The sequence below is a fragment of the Nycticebus coucang genome, chromosome 4 (genome assembly GCF_027406575.1).
Source record: "Nycticebus coucang isolate mNycCou1 chromosome 4, mNycCou1.pri, whole genome shotgun sequence".
Lineage (NCBI taxonomy): Eukaryota > Metazoa > Chordata > Mammalia > Primates > Lorisidae > Nycticebus > Nycticebus coucang.
In genome coordinates, this window is record NC_069783.1 from 140,738,310 (window position 1) to 140,754,046 (window position 15,737).

Genomic DNA, 15,737 nt, shown 5'->3' on the forward strand with positions numbered 1-15,737 from the left:
GGACCCTCGCGCCCCAAGCCTCCCCTCTGGGCTTGTTAGCCCCCCTGGAGGAGCCGCTCAGGCCTCAGGGCCACCATGGTGGCCGGCTGGCCGGCCTGGGAGCGGTCTGGGCTGCGCTGGTCTCCAGCAGCCAGCATGGGCCGCAAGGACCCTGCCCCGGACGGAAAGTGGAGTAGGGAGGCAGGCCCTGACGGTCACCGGGAGAGGACGCGAGCTGGGACTGACGGGGCGGACGTAACCTGGGGCTACGGGACTATGGCCGGGGACGCTGGGACACCCCGGGACGGGAATCCTAGACGGCAGTGGCCAGTCCCCGAGCGCCTCTCAGCGGCCGACAGCAGTCGCGGGGCCTCATTGCATCCGGGCGCGCACACGCGCGCGTGGCTGTCACAGTCCTCTCTCCCTACACCTAGCTCCCCCTACTCCGCCCTCAGGACTCCCTGACCCACTACTTGCAGTACAACCTAATAAGCGGCTGCCGTCCAAGCGCCGCGATTGGCTGAGAACATCAAGGGAGGCAGTACTTTCCCGCTCCGTCCCACCTCCTTTAGGTAGACTCCACCAATTGGAAGTTCTGTTCTAACTGAACAAGTCGGCCTGAGCTCGGTGTTGAGTGGCTATATCGGCAGTCACTCCGAACGCTTTTGTTCATAGGGCTACACCTACTCTAGCAAGACTGGTTGACGTGGCGGAGCTTGGTGCGCCTTAACGAGTCGCGTAGAGGCTGGACTCGGGACGCCGGAATTTGGTCCCTCTCTGGTCCAGTGAGGAACTGCCCTGCTGACATAGTACGCACCGAGTGTGGCGCCCGAGGGGATCGCGTTTCAGACACCAGCGGATATTCCAGTTTGGCACTGAAACAATTATATATACTGACCGCTTGTGTTTGCCAAACTTAAAACACTTTGGAGGCCTGTTTAAGTTAACGGCACGTCTCCTCCAGGTCGTTTTGCTATTGTTTATGAGAATTGCTAGTAGTGATTGCACCTACCTCCTGGGGTTGTTGAAAAATGTAGGCGCATTTAACACATAGAAGCCTTTAGAATGGTGGCTGACACTAAGTTGAATCCTGTGAAATTGCTGTTACTTGTAGATCAAAAAGGGTTAGACAATGAAAGCAGTTTTCATTTTGTATGTATGATCTGCATTTTTAAACCATATTACATGTAGTATTTATTTAACGTCATAAAGTTCTACAATGAAGGGGAATTATACCTTTCTGTGTGTAAAAAACCTAACAGATTCTTACTGTAAGTAGTTTATTTGTTTTGCAACATTCTCACTCTGTCAGCCTGGGTAGAGTGCAATGGCCTCATTACAGCTCACTGCAACCTCAAACTCCTAGGCTCAAGAGACACTCCTACCTACTCCTGAGACTATAGGCCCATGCCCCATGCCTGGCTAATTTTTCTGTTTATAGGAGAGTCAGGGTCTTGCTCCTGCTCAGGCTGGTCTTGAACTCCTGAGCTCAAGCAATCCTGCCTCAGCCTCCTAGAGTGCTAGGGTTGCTGGTGAGAGCTACTGCCCCTGACCTTAAGTAGCTCTTAGTGGTCAAATAGAGACAATTTCCTGTGTTAATGTTAACTATGGTTAGCATCACCCCCACTCCACAGAAAGGCAGCATGATAGAGCCACTTGCTGACTATAACCAAGACAATGAGAAGTGAAACTGTCACAGGTCAATCCTACTGAGACCTTACTGGTATTACCACTGTGCTGATCTCCTTCCCTGGTTGTGGCTTTCCAATTCTCCCTATTGCAGCCTCAAGAAATGTGAATTTGGCCAAGTGTGGTGGCTCACGCCTATAATCCTAGCACTCTGGGAGGCCGAGGTGGATGGACTGCCTCAGCTCACAGGTTTGAAACCAGCCTGAGCCAAAGTGAGACCCTGTGTCTAAAAATAGCCACTCTCTTGGGCTGTGCCTATGGCTCAGTGAGTAGGGCGCCAGCCCCATATACCAAGGGTAGCGGGTTTGAACCGGGTTCCGGCAAAACTGCAACAAAAAAAATAACCAGGGCTTAGCGCCTATGGCTCAAGCAGCTGAGGTGCCAGCCACATACACCTGAGCTGGCGGGTTCGAATCCAGCCCTGGCCCGCCAAACAACAATGACAGCTGCAGCCAAAAAATAGTCAGGCGTTGTGGCGGGCGCCTGTAGTCCCAGCTAGTTGGGAGGCTGAGGCAGGAGAATCGCTTGAGCCCAGGAGTTGGAGGTTGCTGTGAGCTGTGATGCTATAGTACTCGACCCAGGGCGATAGCTTGAGGCTCTGTCTCAAAAAAAAAAGAAGAAGAAGAAAAGAAATTAACATTGCTATGCTACTGTTAGCTAAAGCTAAACTTAATTCAAATTTCACCATTTTTTCCCACTACTGTCCGTTATCTGTTCTAGGACCTTATCCAGATTCCACATAGCATCTGGTTATTTCTCCTTAGTCTTTTTTTTTTTTTTTTTTGCAGTTTTTGGCCAGGGCTGGGTTTGAATCTCCCACCTCGGCATATGGGGCCGTTGCCCTACCCCTTTGAGCCACAGGTGCTGCCCTCTCCTTAGTCTTCTGTAGTCACAATAGTTCCTCAGTCCTTCCTTGTTTTTTATGACCTTGGCACTCTTAAAACAGTATCAATAAAGTGTTTGTGGAATGTGGGGTTTGTCTTAGGTTTTCTTAGGAGGACCTATGATCTAGATGCACTTTTGTAAGCTGTATCTACATTGTTGTTGGAATGGGGTGAAGAGAGAAACTAAGCAAACTAAGAAGTTCTTGACTATCTGTAGCCAGAGGCTCAGGGAGCACCTGGGACCTTTGCATGATCAGGAGGCTTTACCAAGACACTAACTGAGGCACAGCCTGAATAAAATCATGCTGCATGCAAGTAATAACTCTTTTCTGAACCTAGAGCATCTGAGGAAATAATGAGTATTCATCCTACTCCCTTTAAGCCAAAATTGCAGATCTTTGATTTTTGCCAGATTTATTTTATTTATTTATTTATTTATTTTTGAGATAGGGTCTCACTCTTGTCACCCAAGCTGGAATTCAGTGACATCATCATAGCTCACTGCAATCTCAAACCCTTGGTCTCAAACAATCCTCCTTCCTCAGCCTCCCAAGTAGCTGAGACTACAGGCACCTGCCACCAAACCCAGTTAATTTTTCCATTTTTAGTAGAGACAATGTCTCACTCTTGCTCAGACTGGTCTCAGACTCCTGGCTTCAAGCAATCTTTCTGCCTCAGCCTCCCAAAGGGCTAGGATTATAGGCATGAGCCACAGTACCCAGGCTGGAGGTTGAATTTCTATTTTTCTGTGACCATGGGCAATTTAGCTTCTCTAAGCCTCGGTTACCCCATTTGTAAAAATGAGGATACTGTAATAAGTGATACAACAAGTTTAAGAGCCCCTCATAAATAGTAATTATTTTATTTATTGAGCACTTTCTACATCTAAGATGCTGTGTTACCTCTAAACAGTTTTTACCATCTCTGGGCCTCCATTTCATTATTACTTAAAAGGGAAGAATAAGAAATGGGATTGCAAATAGCAATATAGTTCACAGGGTTGGGGGGGGTTGGGGGGAGGTGACAGAGTCTCACCTTATCACTCTTGACAGAGTGCTGTGGTGTCACAGCTCACAGCAACTTCCAACTCTTGGGCTCAAGTGATTCTCTTGCTTCAGCCTCCCGAGTAGCTGGGATTACAAGTGCCCACCACAAGGCCCAGCTATTTTTAGAGACGGGGGTCTTACTCTCTTTCAGGCTGGTCTGAAACCTGTGAGCTCGGGAAGTCCACCCTCCTCAGCCTCCCAGAGTGCTAAGATTATAGGCACGAGCTCAGCACCCCTCCAGTTCTCAGGATTTTGATAAATTTATTCCCCCAGGTAACTACCATCCTAATTAAGACATGAAACATTTTAATTCTTTCCACATGAGCAGACACTAATCTTTTTGAGATGAGTTTTCCCTGCTCTAGGGATTCATATAAATGGAATTATACAGTATGTAGCTTCCAAGTCTTTCTTTTGTACCACAGGGTTTTTTTTTTTTTTTTTGTAGAGACAGAGTCTCACTTTATGGCCCTTGGTAGAGTGCCATGGCATCACACAGCTCACAGCAACCTCCAACTCCTGGGCTTAAGCGATTCTCTTGCCTCAGCCTCCCCGAGAAGCTGGGACACAGGGGGTTTTTGAAATCCATCTGTGTTGTGATGTCTGTGATGTTGCTTGAGTGGGAATCGTTGCATGGGATCTTTTATGTCTGGTGTCTCTCCCTACTTTGTAGAAGTGAACAGCCAAAAATACTAGAACTGAAGCATGGGGAAATTATCTGGGATTCTAAAATGGGATAGAGGCAGGAAATGTTTGGATGTTGGCAGCAGCCAAAATGGACTATGCTGTGGTCAAGGAAGACATCTTCAGGGACCGTAACATGGGGTACAAGCTGAGTTGGTATGAGGGTGCCAGGTTATCTGTGTAAACACAGGCCACGGGATAGGTCAGGTTGTTAGGGGATCTGGGTTGTGTGTCCATATTTCTCTGGGAAGGAAGGTCTTGCTTCCATGCTCAGGCATCTGCTGCTATTGAGCTTCTGGTTTTTGCTGAACATCCTTATATTTTGCTTTCTTGAGTTTTGCTCTGTGGTTCTTGAACCAAACCTGCAGTGCTGTTGGATATATGTCCATTTTTGAGGCCATCTCTTTCTGAAGACTGGGGTTTGAGTACAAGGTCTTTATTTTATTTAATTTTTTTTGAGACAGTGGCACGCTGTTGCCCTGTCCTCTTGCCCCAGCCTCCCGAGTAGCTGGGACTACAGGCTCCCATCGCAAAGCCTGGTTAGTTTTTCTATTTTTAGTAGAGATGGGGTCTCAGTCTTGATTAGACTGGTCTCGAACTCCTGAGCTTAGGCAATTCACTTGCCTTGGCCTCCCAGAGTGCTAGGATTATAGATATGAGCTACCACTCCTAGCCTGGGAATGAGTTCTTATTAAACAAGGTGTTCAAAGCTTCCAGTTGCTTCTCAGTGAACATGGTTCATCTCCTGTGTGAAGGCACCTGGTGTTTGCCCTTCAGAAGCTTCTGTGTGGCAGATATCTGATGCAGACCTGTTCCTCTGATCAGGCCCAGTGATGAGCGATTAGCAAAACTTTACCAGCACACATTTTTTGAATGTTTAAGTGCTCATTTTCTTTTTTTTTTTTTTGGCCGGGGCTGGGTTTTGAACCCACCACCTCCGGCATATGGGACCGGCGCCCTACTCCTTGAGCCACAGGCGCCGCCCTAAGTGCTCATTTTCACATACATGCATTCTCATTTAATTCTCGAGATTAAGTAGGTTAGTATATCCATTGACAGCTAAGAAAACTGAGGTACCCAGGAGCAAGGGCACTGGCCAAAGATCACATGTCCTAATAGAGACAGAGCCTGGATCCTTAACCTATGTCTCAGGCTCTGGGCCCATAATCTTTCTTTTTTTTTTTTTTTTTTGGTAGAGACAGAGTCTCACTTTATGGCCCTCGATAGAGTGCCGTGGCCTCACACAGCTCACAGCAACCTCCAACTCCTGGGCTCAAGCGATTCTCTTGCCTCAGCCTCCCGAGCAGCTGGGACTACAGGCACCCGCCACAACACCCGGCTATTTTTTTGGTTGCAGTTTGGCCGGGGCTGGGCTTGAACCTGCCTCCCTCTGTATGTGGGGCCGGCGCCCTACCAACTGAGCCACAGGCGCCGCCCAAGGGCCCATAATCTTTCAAGGACAACATGCTGTTGGTAGCAAGGGACTTTGTCTATAGTAGGCATTGAAATATGACTATTTTCTGTCCTAAAATTCATTCTTGTCAATAATTTGCAATTTTCTGCCATGTCTATGTCTTTGAAAGTAGCAGATACTTTTGGATCTTGAGCTGACATCTTATAGTAGTTTCCTAGAGCTGACACAACAAAGTACCAGAAACTACTCTGGAGGTTAGAAGTCTGTGACCAAAGTGTCAGCAGGACCCATCCTGTTCCCTCTACCCTGTAGGAGAAGGATACTTTCTTGCCTCTTCCAGCTTCTGGTAGCTCCAAACATATCTTGGCTTACATGGCTTTCCCATATGTGTCTTCGTATCATCTTCCCTCTGTCCAAATTTCCACCTTTTTTTTTTTTTCAAGATAGGGTCTCAGGGCGGCTCCTGTGGCTCAGTGAGTACGGTGCCGGCCCCATATGCCGAGGGTGGCGGGTTCAAACCCAGCCCTGGCCAAACTGCAACCAAAAAATAGCCGGGCGTTGTGGCGGGCGCCTGTAGTCCCAGCTGCTCAGGAGACTGAGGCAAGAGAATCGCGTAAGCCCAAGAGTTAAGAGGTTGCTGTGAGCCGTGTGCCACCACGGCACTCTACCCGAGGGCGGTACGGTGAGACTCTGTCTCTACAAAAAAAAAAAAAAAAAGATAGGTCTCATTCTGTCACCGTAGGTAAAATGCAATGGTATCATCATAGTTCACTGCAACCTATAACTCCTGGGCTCAAACTAATCCTCCCTCAGCTTCCTAAGTAGCTGAGACTATAGGTGCCTGCCACCATCTCTGACTAATTTTTTCTGTTTTTTCTAGAGACAGGGTTTTTTTTTTTTTTTTGTAGAGACAGAGTCTCACATACCGCCCTCAGGTAGAGTGCCGTGGCATCACACAGCTCACAGCAACCTCTAACTCTTGAGCTTACGCGATTCTCTTGCCTCAGCCTCCCGAGCAGCTGGGACTACAGGCGCCTGCCACAACGCCCGGCTATTTTTTTGTTGCAGTTTGGCCGGGGCTGGGTTTGAACCCGCCACCCTCGGCATATGGGGCCGGCGCCCTACTCACTGAGCCACAGGCGCCGCCCTAGAGACAGGGTTTTGATCACGCTCAGGGTTGGTCTCTAACTCCTGAGCTCAAGCAATCCTCTCTCCTTGGCCTCCCAGAGTGCTAAAATTATAGGCATGAGCCACCTTGCCCAGGTCAATTTCCCCCTTTTTATAAAGACATCAATCATAGGGCGGTGCCTGTGGCTCAGTGAGTAGGGCGCCGGCCCCATATGCCGAGGGTGGCGGGTTCAAACCCAGCCCTGGCCAAACTGCAACAAAAAAATAGCCGGGCGTTGTGGCGGGCGCCTGTAGTCCCAGCTGCTCGGGAGGCTGAGGCAAGAGAATCGCGTAAGCCCAAGAGTTAGAGGTTGCTGTGAGCCATGTGACACCACGGCACTCTACCGAGGGCGGTACAGTGAGACTCCGTCTCTACAAAATAAATAAATAAATAAATAAATAAAAAATAAAGACATCAATCATGTTGGATTAGGGCACACACTAATGATCTCATTTTTTTTTTTTTTTTGTGGTTTTTTGGCCGGGGCTGGGTTTGAACCCGCCACCTCCGGCATATGGGACCGGTGCCCTACTCACTGAGCCACAAGCGCCGCCCACGAATGATCTCATTTTAACTTCATCACCTCTGTCGAGACCCTATGAGGCCCTATTTCCAAATAAAGTCACATTCCAAGGTACTGGGGGTTATGACATCCACATCTCTTTTTTGGAGGGACACAGTTCAACACAGAACACCTGCCTTCCAGGAGTGGACTCTAACAGCCGTATGTATGCCAGGATAGCTGGGGAGGTCCAAGGAAGCCATATTTTGCAAGGATGACCTCTGTAAACTTCTTTTTTTTTTTTTTCTGTAAACTTCTTTTTTTTTTTGGCCGGGGCTGGGTTTGAACCCACTACCTCCAGCATATGGGACCGGCGCCCTACTCCTTGAGCCACAGGCGCCACTCTCTGTAAACTTCTTATGATTCAAAATTTGTATTCTAAGAATACAAATAGGACATGAAATGAACTCACATCTCTGATAAATCTACACAACCATCTTACCACAGTTTTGCTTTTGGTCCTACTTTGTATCTTTGAAACATTACCTATGCCCCAGAGCAGTCTCCTAAATTAACAGCACCACTCGACACAAAGGTGGTTCAGTCATGGTATTTTATTATGTCCAACATTCACTCCAAAGGTATTGACCTGGGGGCACTATTTTCAGCACTAGCATCTCCACTTCATGAATGCTTAGATTGAGAGAGGATACCAGAGAAGGGTGAGGTCCAGGAGAACAGGTCTTCTAAAGGAGACCACAGGGATACCCCTGCAGGGTCCTCTCCCTGATGACTCAGCTGTTGGGAATTTGTAGACTTAACTTCCTGGAACTTGGTAATTTCCACTTCTGTGAAATCCTGTAGTTCTGTGGGAGCCGGAACAGCATCTCCTACTTGATTCAAACTGACCAGTGAAAAAAGTACCTATGGGTTGGAACTTTTTGACTGGAGATAAAAAAAGAAAGGCCAAGCCAGTCAGGGAGTGTTGCCATTTCGAATTCTTCTATGCCAGCGGTTCTCAACCTGTGGGTCGCGACCCACAGGAACCGTATTAAAGGACTGAGGCATTAGGAAGGTTGAGAACCACTGTTCTATCTCGTAAGCTCCGCTGGCTGAAATAAAACCCTTCCTCTTATAAGCATGGTGTTTGGGTGCTCTTTCTCTCCATTGGGCCTGGTCTTCCTGTAACAGGATGATGTTGTTACAGCTTTTTAAAGTGTTTTATAGTAACAATGAACATATCAATATTGCAAAAAGCAATCGTTAGAGTCCAAATTATACCAACAGTGTGATTGACACACAAGATGTGGATAATTGTTTCCTGGCCAAAGCAACACCACTTTCTGGCAATCACATAAACACAGTTTATAATTCATTCTACTCTCATAGCTTTGAAATTGATCAATACTTAACTAATTAATTTTTTTCCTGGCATTTGTATTATTTGTGATTTATATATGGAGTGTAACTTTGTTAATGTTTTTTATGTGGTGTTGTGCCAAAGTTATATAGTTCATATCTACATATGATGCACAGTACAGAAAGGTTTCTTGTCCCTGTCCGTCCAGTTTGGGGTGCCATAGGAGCTGGGGGATACAGTTCTCAGAAAGCAGTTGGGTCTAAGTGTAAAAGCTCATCAATAAGGAGCAGGTGACACTGTCACAGCTGAGAATTTGTCTCTTTGCTCTTGTACAGTCCATCTGGTGATGATCTATTTATCCCAGGAAATAGATGATGGCAGATTTGTCGATATTTTACACTTATGAACCTGCCTGCTCCTCTCTGCCCAGCATTGCCTATCTGTCTTTGTCCAAGGCTTCTCTCATTTCATTTTGTGGATTGGACAGCAGGCCTTGGCAAAGAGTTATGAAGGCAGATTCTGTGAGGGCAGCTTTAGGAAGGACTGGGAGCAGGAAAGGATGGGTCAGCTACTTGCAGAGAGGACAGGGATGGTTGGTAGACAGGTTCAGGAGAAAGAGATGTCACGGACTTAGTAGTGGGCAGGAAGGGAACTCAGAGAGGGGAGGAGAGGGCGGAGGCAGAGAGAGACCTGAGGACAGAGGACAGTCGGGATTTGGGGGAAGTCTGCTTGTAGAAGACTGCTTGAAGAGGCCCAATAATTAAGTTGGGCCTAGTACAAAATCTAATTGTGCTAGCCAGCCTTCAAGATGGCCCCTGTGTTCCATTTCACTTTGGAATAGCCAAAATAATAATAAGAAAGAACGAAAAAAGATTGCCCCTGTGACTCTCACATATTAGTATTCATGCTTTTATTTATTTATTTTTTTTTTAGAGATAGAGTCTTACTTTATCGCCCTTGGTAGAGTGCGGTGGCATCACACAGCCCACAGCAACCTCCAGTTCCTGGGTTTAGGCAATTCTCTTGCCTCAGCCTCCCAAATAGCTAGGACTACAGGCGCCTGCCACAACGTTCAACTATTTTTTTGGTTGTTGCTGTTTGGTCGGGGCCAAATTTGAACCCGCTACCCTTGGTATATGGGGCTGGCACCGCACTCAGTGAGCCACAGGCGCCACCCACATGTTTTTATGTTTATTTTTTTGAGGTGATATTCCTTCTAGGACTGGATAAATTTTATTTATTTATTTATTTTAAATTATTTTTTTGAGACAGAGTCTCAAGCTGTTACCCTGGGTAGAGTGCCATGGTGCCACAGCTCACAGCAACCTCCGACTCTTGGGCTTAAGTGATTCTTTTGCCTCAGCCTCCCAAGTAGCTGGGACTACAGGCACCTGCCACAATGCCTGGCTATTTTTTTGTTGTTGTTGCAGTTGTCATTGTTGTTTTAGCTGGCCGGGGCTGGGTTCTAACCTGCCAGCCTGGGTATATGTGGCCGGCACCCTACCCACTGAGCTACAGGCACCGCCTTTATTTATTTGTTTTAATTTTAGAATACTACAGGGTTACAGGTGCTTTGGTTACATAATTTGCTTTTGTACATAAATGTGCCCTTCACCCAGAATGTGTGCATTGTACCCATTAGGTGTGAATTAACCCAACCCTTCCCACTTGATTTCTGTTGAGTTATACTTCCATGTGTACACATAGTTTTGGGTTTTTTTTTTTTTTTTGAGACAGTCTCACTTTATCACCCTCCGTAGAGTGCTGTGGCATCACAGCTCACAGCAACCTCCAACTGCTGGGTTTAGGCGATCTTCTTGCCTCAGCCTTCCAAGTAGCTAGGACTACAGGCACCCACCACAATGCCCAGCTATTTTTTTGTTGCAGTTTGGCTGGGGCCAGGTTCGAACCCGCCACCCTCAGTATATGGGGCTGGCACCCTACCCACTGAGCCACAGGTGCCACCCAGTTTGGGGTTTTTTTTTTTGAGACAGAGTCTCATTTTGTGGCCCTTGGTAGAGCGCTGTGGCATCATAGCTCACAGTAATCTCAAACTCTTGAGCTCAAGCAATTCTCTTGCCTCAGCCTCCCGAGTAGCTGGGACTATAGGCGCCTGCCACAAGGCCCGGCTATTTTTTTTTTTTGCAGTTTTTGGACGGGGCTGGGCTTGAACCTGCCACCTCCAGCATATGGGGCTGGCACCCTACCCCTTTGAGCCACAGGCACCGCCCAGGCCTGGCTATTTTTAGAGATGGGATCTTGCTCTGGCTCAGGCTGGTCTCAAACCTGTGAGCTCAGGCAATCCACCCTCCTCGGCCTCCCAAGTGCTGGAATTATAGGCATGATCCACCAAGCCTGGTCCCGATTGACTAGTTCTACTAGTTCTGAGTTCAAGCAGTCTTCCTGCCTCAGCCTCCTGAGTAGCTTAGGACTACAAGCACACCACCACACATTCCAATTTTTAAATTTTTTGTAGAGACAAGGGTATTGGTATATTGCTCAGGCTGTATTCCAGCTCCTGGCCTCAAGCAATCTTCTTGCCTCAGCCTCTCAAAGTTCTGGGATTACAGGCATGAGCCACTGTGCCCAGTAGGTATTCACATTTTTTTTTTTTCCGCAGTTTTTGGCCCGGGTTGGGTTTGAACCCACCACCTCTGGCATATCTATCCCTTTGAGCCACAGGCGCCACCCGGTATTCACATTTTTGTATGTTCACTCCCACTGAGCAAAGCCGACATGTCTAACCAATGAGATGTGCTGAAATGACAGAGTGTGACTTCCAAGGCCAGGTTATAAAAGTACCTGTTAAAGCTCTACCTTACTCTCTCTTGCAGGGGTCCTCAAACTACGGCCCACAGGCCACATGAGGTGGTATAATTGTATTTGTTCCCATTTTGTTTTTTTACTTCAAAATAAGATAATGTGCAGTGTGCATAGGAATTTGTTCATAGTTTTTTTGTTTTTTTTTTTTTGTAGAGACAGAGTCTCACTTTATGGCCCTCGGGAGAGTGCCATGGCCTCACACAGCTCACAGCAACCTCCAACTCCTGGGTTTAAGCGATTCTCCTGCCTCAGCCTCCCGAGTAGCTGGGACTACAGGCGCCCGCCACAACGCTCGGCTATTTTTTGGTTGCAGTTTGGCCGGGGCTGGGTTTGAACCCGCCACCTTCGGTATATGGGGCCAGCGCCTTACCGACTGAGCCATAGGCGCCACCCAGTTTTTTGTTTTTTTTTTTAACTATAGTCCGGCACTCCAACGGTCTGAGGGACAGTGAACTGGCCCCCTGTTTAAAAAGTTCGAGGACCGGGCAGTGCCTGTGGCTCAAGGAGTAGGGCACCAGTCTCATATGCCGGAGGTGGTGGGTTCAAACCCAGCCCCGGCCCAAAAAAAAAAAAAAAAGTTCGAGGACCTCGGGTGGCGCCTGTGGCTCAGTGAGTAGGGCGCCTGCCCCATATACCGAGGGTGGCGGGTTCAAACCCAGCCCCGGCTAAACTGCAACCAAAAATAGCCGGGCGTTGTGGCGGGCGCCTGTAGTCCCAGCTACTCGGGAGGCTGAGGCAGGAGAATCGCCTAAGCCCAGGAGTTGGAGGTTGCTGTGAGCTGTGTGATGTCACAGCACTCTACTGAGGGCAATAAAGTGAGACTCTGTCTCTACAAAAAAAAAAAAAAAAAGATTTGGGGGTAATTTATTCCATAGTAATCAAAAATGGTCAGATACCTTATCTGTGTAATTTTTTTTTAACTTGTGGATTTTTTTTTTTAGAGACTCTGTCTCATTTTATCACCCTCGGTAGAGTGCTGTGGCGTCACAGCTCACAGCAACCACCAACTCCTGGGTTTAGGCGATTCTCTTGCCTCAGCCTCCAGAGTAGCTGGGACTACAGGCACTGCCACAACGCCTGGCTATTTTTTTGTTGCGTTTGGGGCTGGGTTTGAACCCACCACCCTCAGTATATGGGGCCAGCGCCCTACTCACTGAGCCACAGGTGCTGCCCAAGGAATTTTTTTATTTTTTTTGAGACAGAGTCTTACTATGTTGCCCTAGGTAGAGTACCGTGGCATCACAGCTCACAGCAACCTCAAACTGTCCGGCTTAAGCGATTCTCTCGCCTCAGCTTCCTAGTAGCTGGGTTTGAACCCACCAGCCCTGGTGCATGTGGCTGGCGCCCTAACCACTGAACTATTGGTGCAGAGACTAATTTGTGGAATTTTTATCCAATTGATTTGCTGCCCAAAATGCAGAGTTCATGGGGCAGGAACAGGTTTTGTACCATGTGCTCAGCTCAGCATTTTATGTCACTGAATGCCACAAAGAGAGCCCAGGTCCACCCCTACTCCTCACTGCAAGCAGGGCAAGTAGATTTAATTAGGCAAGGGAAAGATGCTAAGATGGAGTGGATATGTGTCCTGAGGAAAGAACTAGCGCTGAAATTGGGGTGCCAAACCTTCCGGTTTCTGTAGGACTGAGGAATTGAAGGATTTCCTGTGCCGAAGGACATTTAGAGCTTAAGCTGAGAAAGTCCAGGGTAAACTGGGATAAGTTGTTCATCCTAGCTGGGTGTTGGGGGCCTAATGAGGCCCTACATGTACCCTTCCCCCCTCCTTCCCTCCTGGAACAAAAGACCACGAAGAGCCTAGCTAGCCCCCTCCAAAACTCATGCCAAAAGACCCTACCTAGCCTACCAGAATTGTCCAAAAAGCAGCAGAATCTATCCAGCCCCAATAGCACCATATTAAAAGAAGCCTCCAGCTGCCTTTTTTGCAGGAGTCATCTTTGCCCTGCCCAGGCAGGTCTCTGTCCTTTTTTTTTTTTTTTTTTTTTTGAGACAGAGCCTCAAGCTGTCCCCCTGGGTAGAGAGCTATGGCATCACAGCTCACAGCAACCTCAAACTCCTGGGCTCAAGCAAGTCTCCTGCCTCTGCCTACTACAGGCTCCTGCCACAATGCCGGGTTATTTTTTGGTTGCAGCCATCATTGTTTGGCAGGCCTGATCTGGATTTGAACTTGCCAGCTCAGGTGTATGTGGCTGGCGCTTTAGCCGCTTGAGCCACAGGCCCCAAGTCCCTTTCTCTTTTTTTTTCTTCTTCTTCTTTTTTTTTGAGACAGTCTCACTTTGTTGCCCTCAGTAGAGTGCCTTGGCATCATAGCTCACAGCAACCTCAAATTCTTGGGATCAAGCATTCCTCTTTCCTCAGCTGGGACTACAGGTGCCTGCCACAATGCCTGGCTATTTTTAGAAATGGGGTCTCACTCTTGCTCCAGCTGGTCTCAAACTCCTGAGCTCAGGCAATCTACCCACCTTGGCCTCCCAAAGTGCTAGCATTACAGGCATGAGCCACTTCGCCCAGCCTTTGTCCTTTTCTTAAAAAATTAAACCTGGCTTGAACCTCTCCATTCTCTGGCCAGGGGAAGGGGTGGGGACCTTGAAGCTGCTCTTCCAGGCATTTACCATACTATGGTTCATTTGAGATGGGGAGGGAGCCCTATGACCCATCTCTCCCTTCTTGGAAATACTAAGACCTACAGGAGAGGCTGCAAGCCAGGCCTCCCTCACTCTCTCAACCTCAGAAGGAAGGTGAGGCATCCAGAAAACCAAGGCTGGGCGGCGCCTGTGGCTCAAGGAGTAGGGCGCCGGTCCCATATGCCGGAGGTGGTCGGTTCAAAACCTAGCCCTGGCCAAAAAAAAAAAAGAAAAAAGAAAACCAAGGCTGGGGCCGCACCTGTGGCTCAGTGAGTGGGGCGCCAGCCACATATGCCGAGGGTGGTGGGTTCAAACCCAGCCCCAGCCAAACTGCAACAAAAAAATAGCCGGGTGTTGTGGCGGGCGCCTGTAGTCCCAGCTGCTCAGGAGGCTGAGGCAAGAGAATCACATAAGCCCAAGAGCTGGAGGTTGCTGTGAGCCATGTGATGCCACAGCACCCTACTGAGGGCAGTAAAGTGAGACTCTGTCTCTACCAAAAAAAAAAAAAAAAAAGAAAACCAAGGCTTTGGTGAGACTCTCTCACCTTAGACTAGCAGGGCCAGCCCTTCCCTGTCCATAGGTCTGGCTTCCTGTGACTTGATTGACAAATGCCCTCTACCACAAGGTCAATGTGCTGCCATGTAGTCTCTGTTGGCATAATTCAGTGACAGGCCACCCAGATGGTCCAATAGTTTTGTTAGAAAACTATTCCTGGCCTGGTGTGGTGGCTCACGCCTGTAATCCTAGCACTCTGGGAGGCCAAGGCCGGTGGATGTCTTGAGCTCATGAGTCTGAGACCAGCCTAAGCAAAAGTGAGACCCCGTCTCTACTAAAAATAGAAAAACTGAGGCAAGAGGATGGCTTGAGCCCGAGTTGGAGGTTGGAGGTTGCTGTGAGCTACAATACCAAAGCACTCTACCCAGGGTGACAGCTTGAGACTGTCTCAAAAAAAAAAAAAAGAAAAGAAAAGAAAATTATTCCTAGCTGGGTGCAGTGGGTCAGCCTATATCCTAGCATTCTGGGAAGCTGAGGCGGGTGTATTGCTTGAGGTCAGGAGTTGGAGAACAGCCTGAGCAAGAATGAGACCCTGTCTCTACTAAAAATAGAAAAAAACTGAGGCAAGAGGATTTCTTGAGCCCAGGACTTTGAGGTTGCTGTGAGCTATAATGATGCCATGGCACTCTACCAAAGGTGACAGATAAGACTTGGTCTCAAAAAAAATTGAAAAAATTAAAATAGGAAAAAAAAATAGAAGAAGTAGCCAGGCATTGTGAGGGGACCCTGTAGTCCCAGCTACTTGGGAGGCTGAAGCAAGAGGATCTCTCTCTTTTTTTTTTTTCTTTTTTTAATGTATTTACACTAAGTAGTGTAATTAGCACTTCACAACCACTGCCTCAACTCAGACCAGAATATTACCAGTAACTTACAACCAATCCCTGGTGTATTTTCTCCTTTCCAACCTGCTATCTCCTCCCAAGAAATATTTACTTTCCTTCATTTTATAACAGCAGGCTAGAAATACTACAGAAAAAATAAAAAACTAAAAATT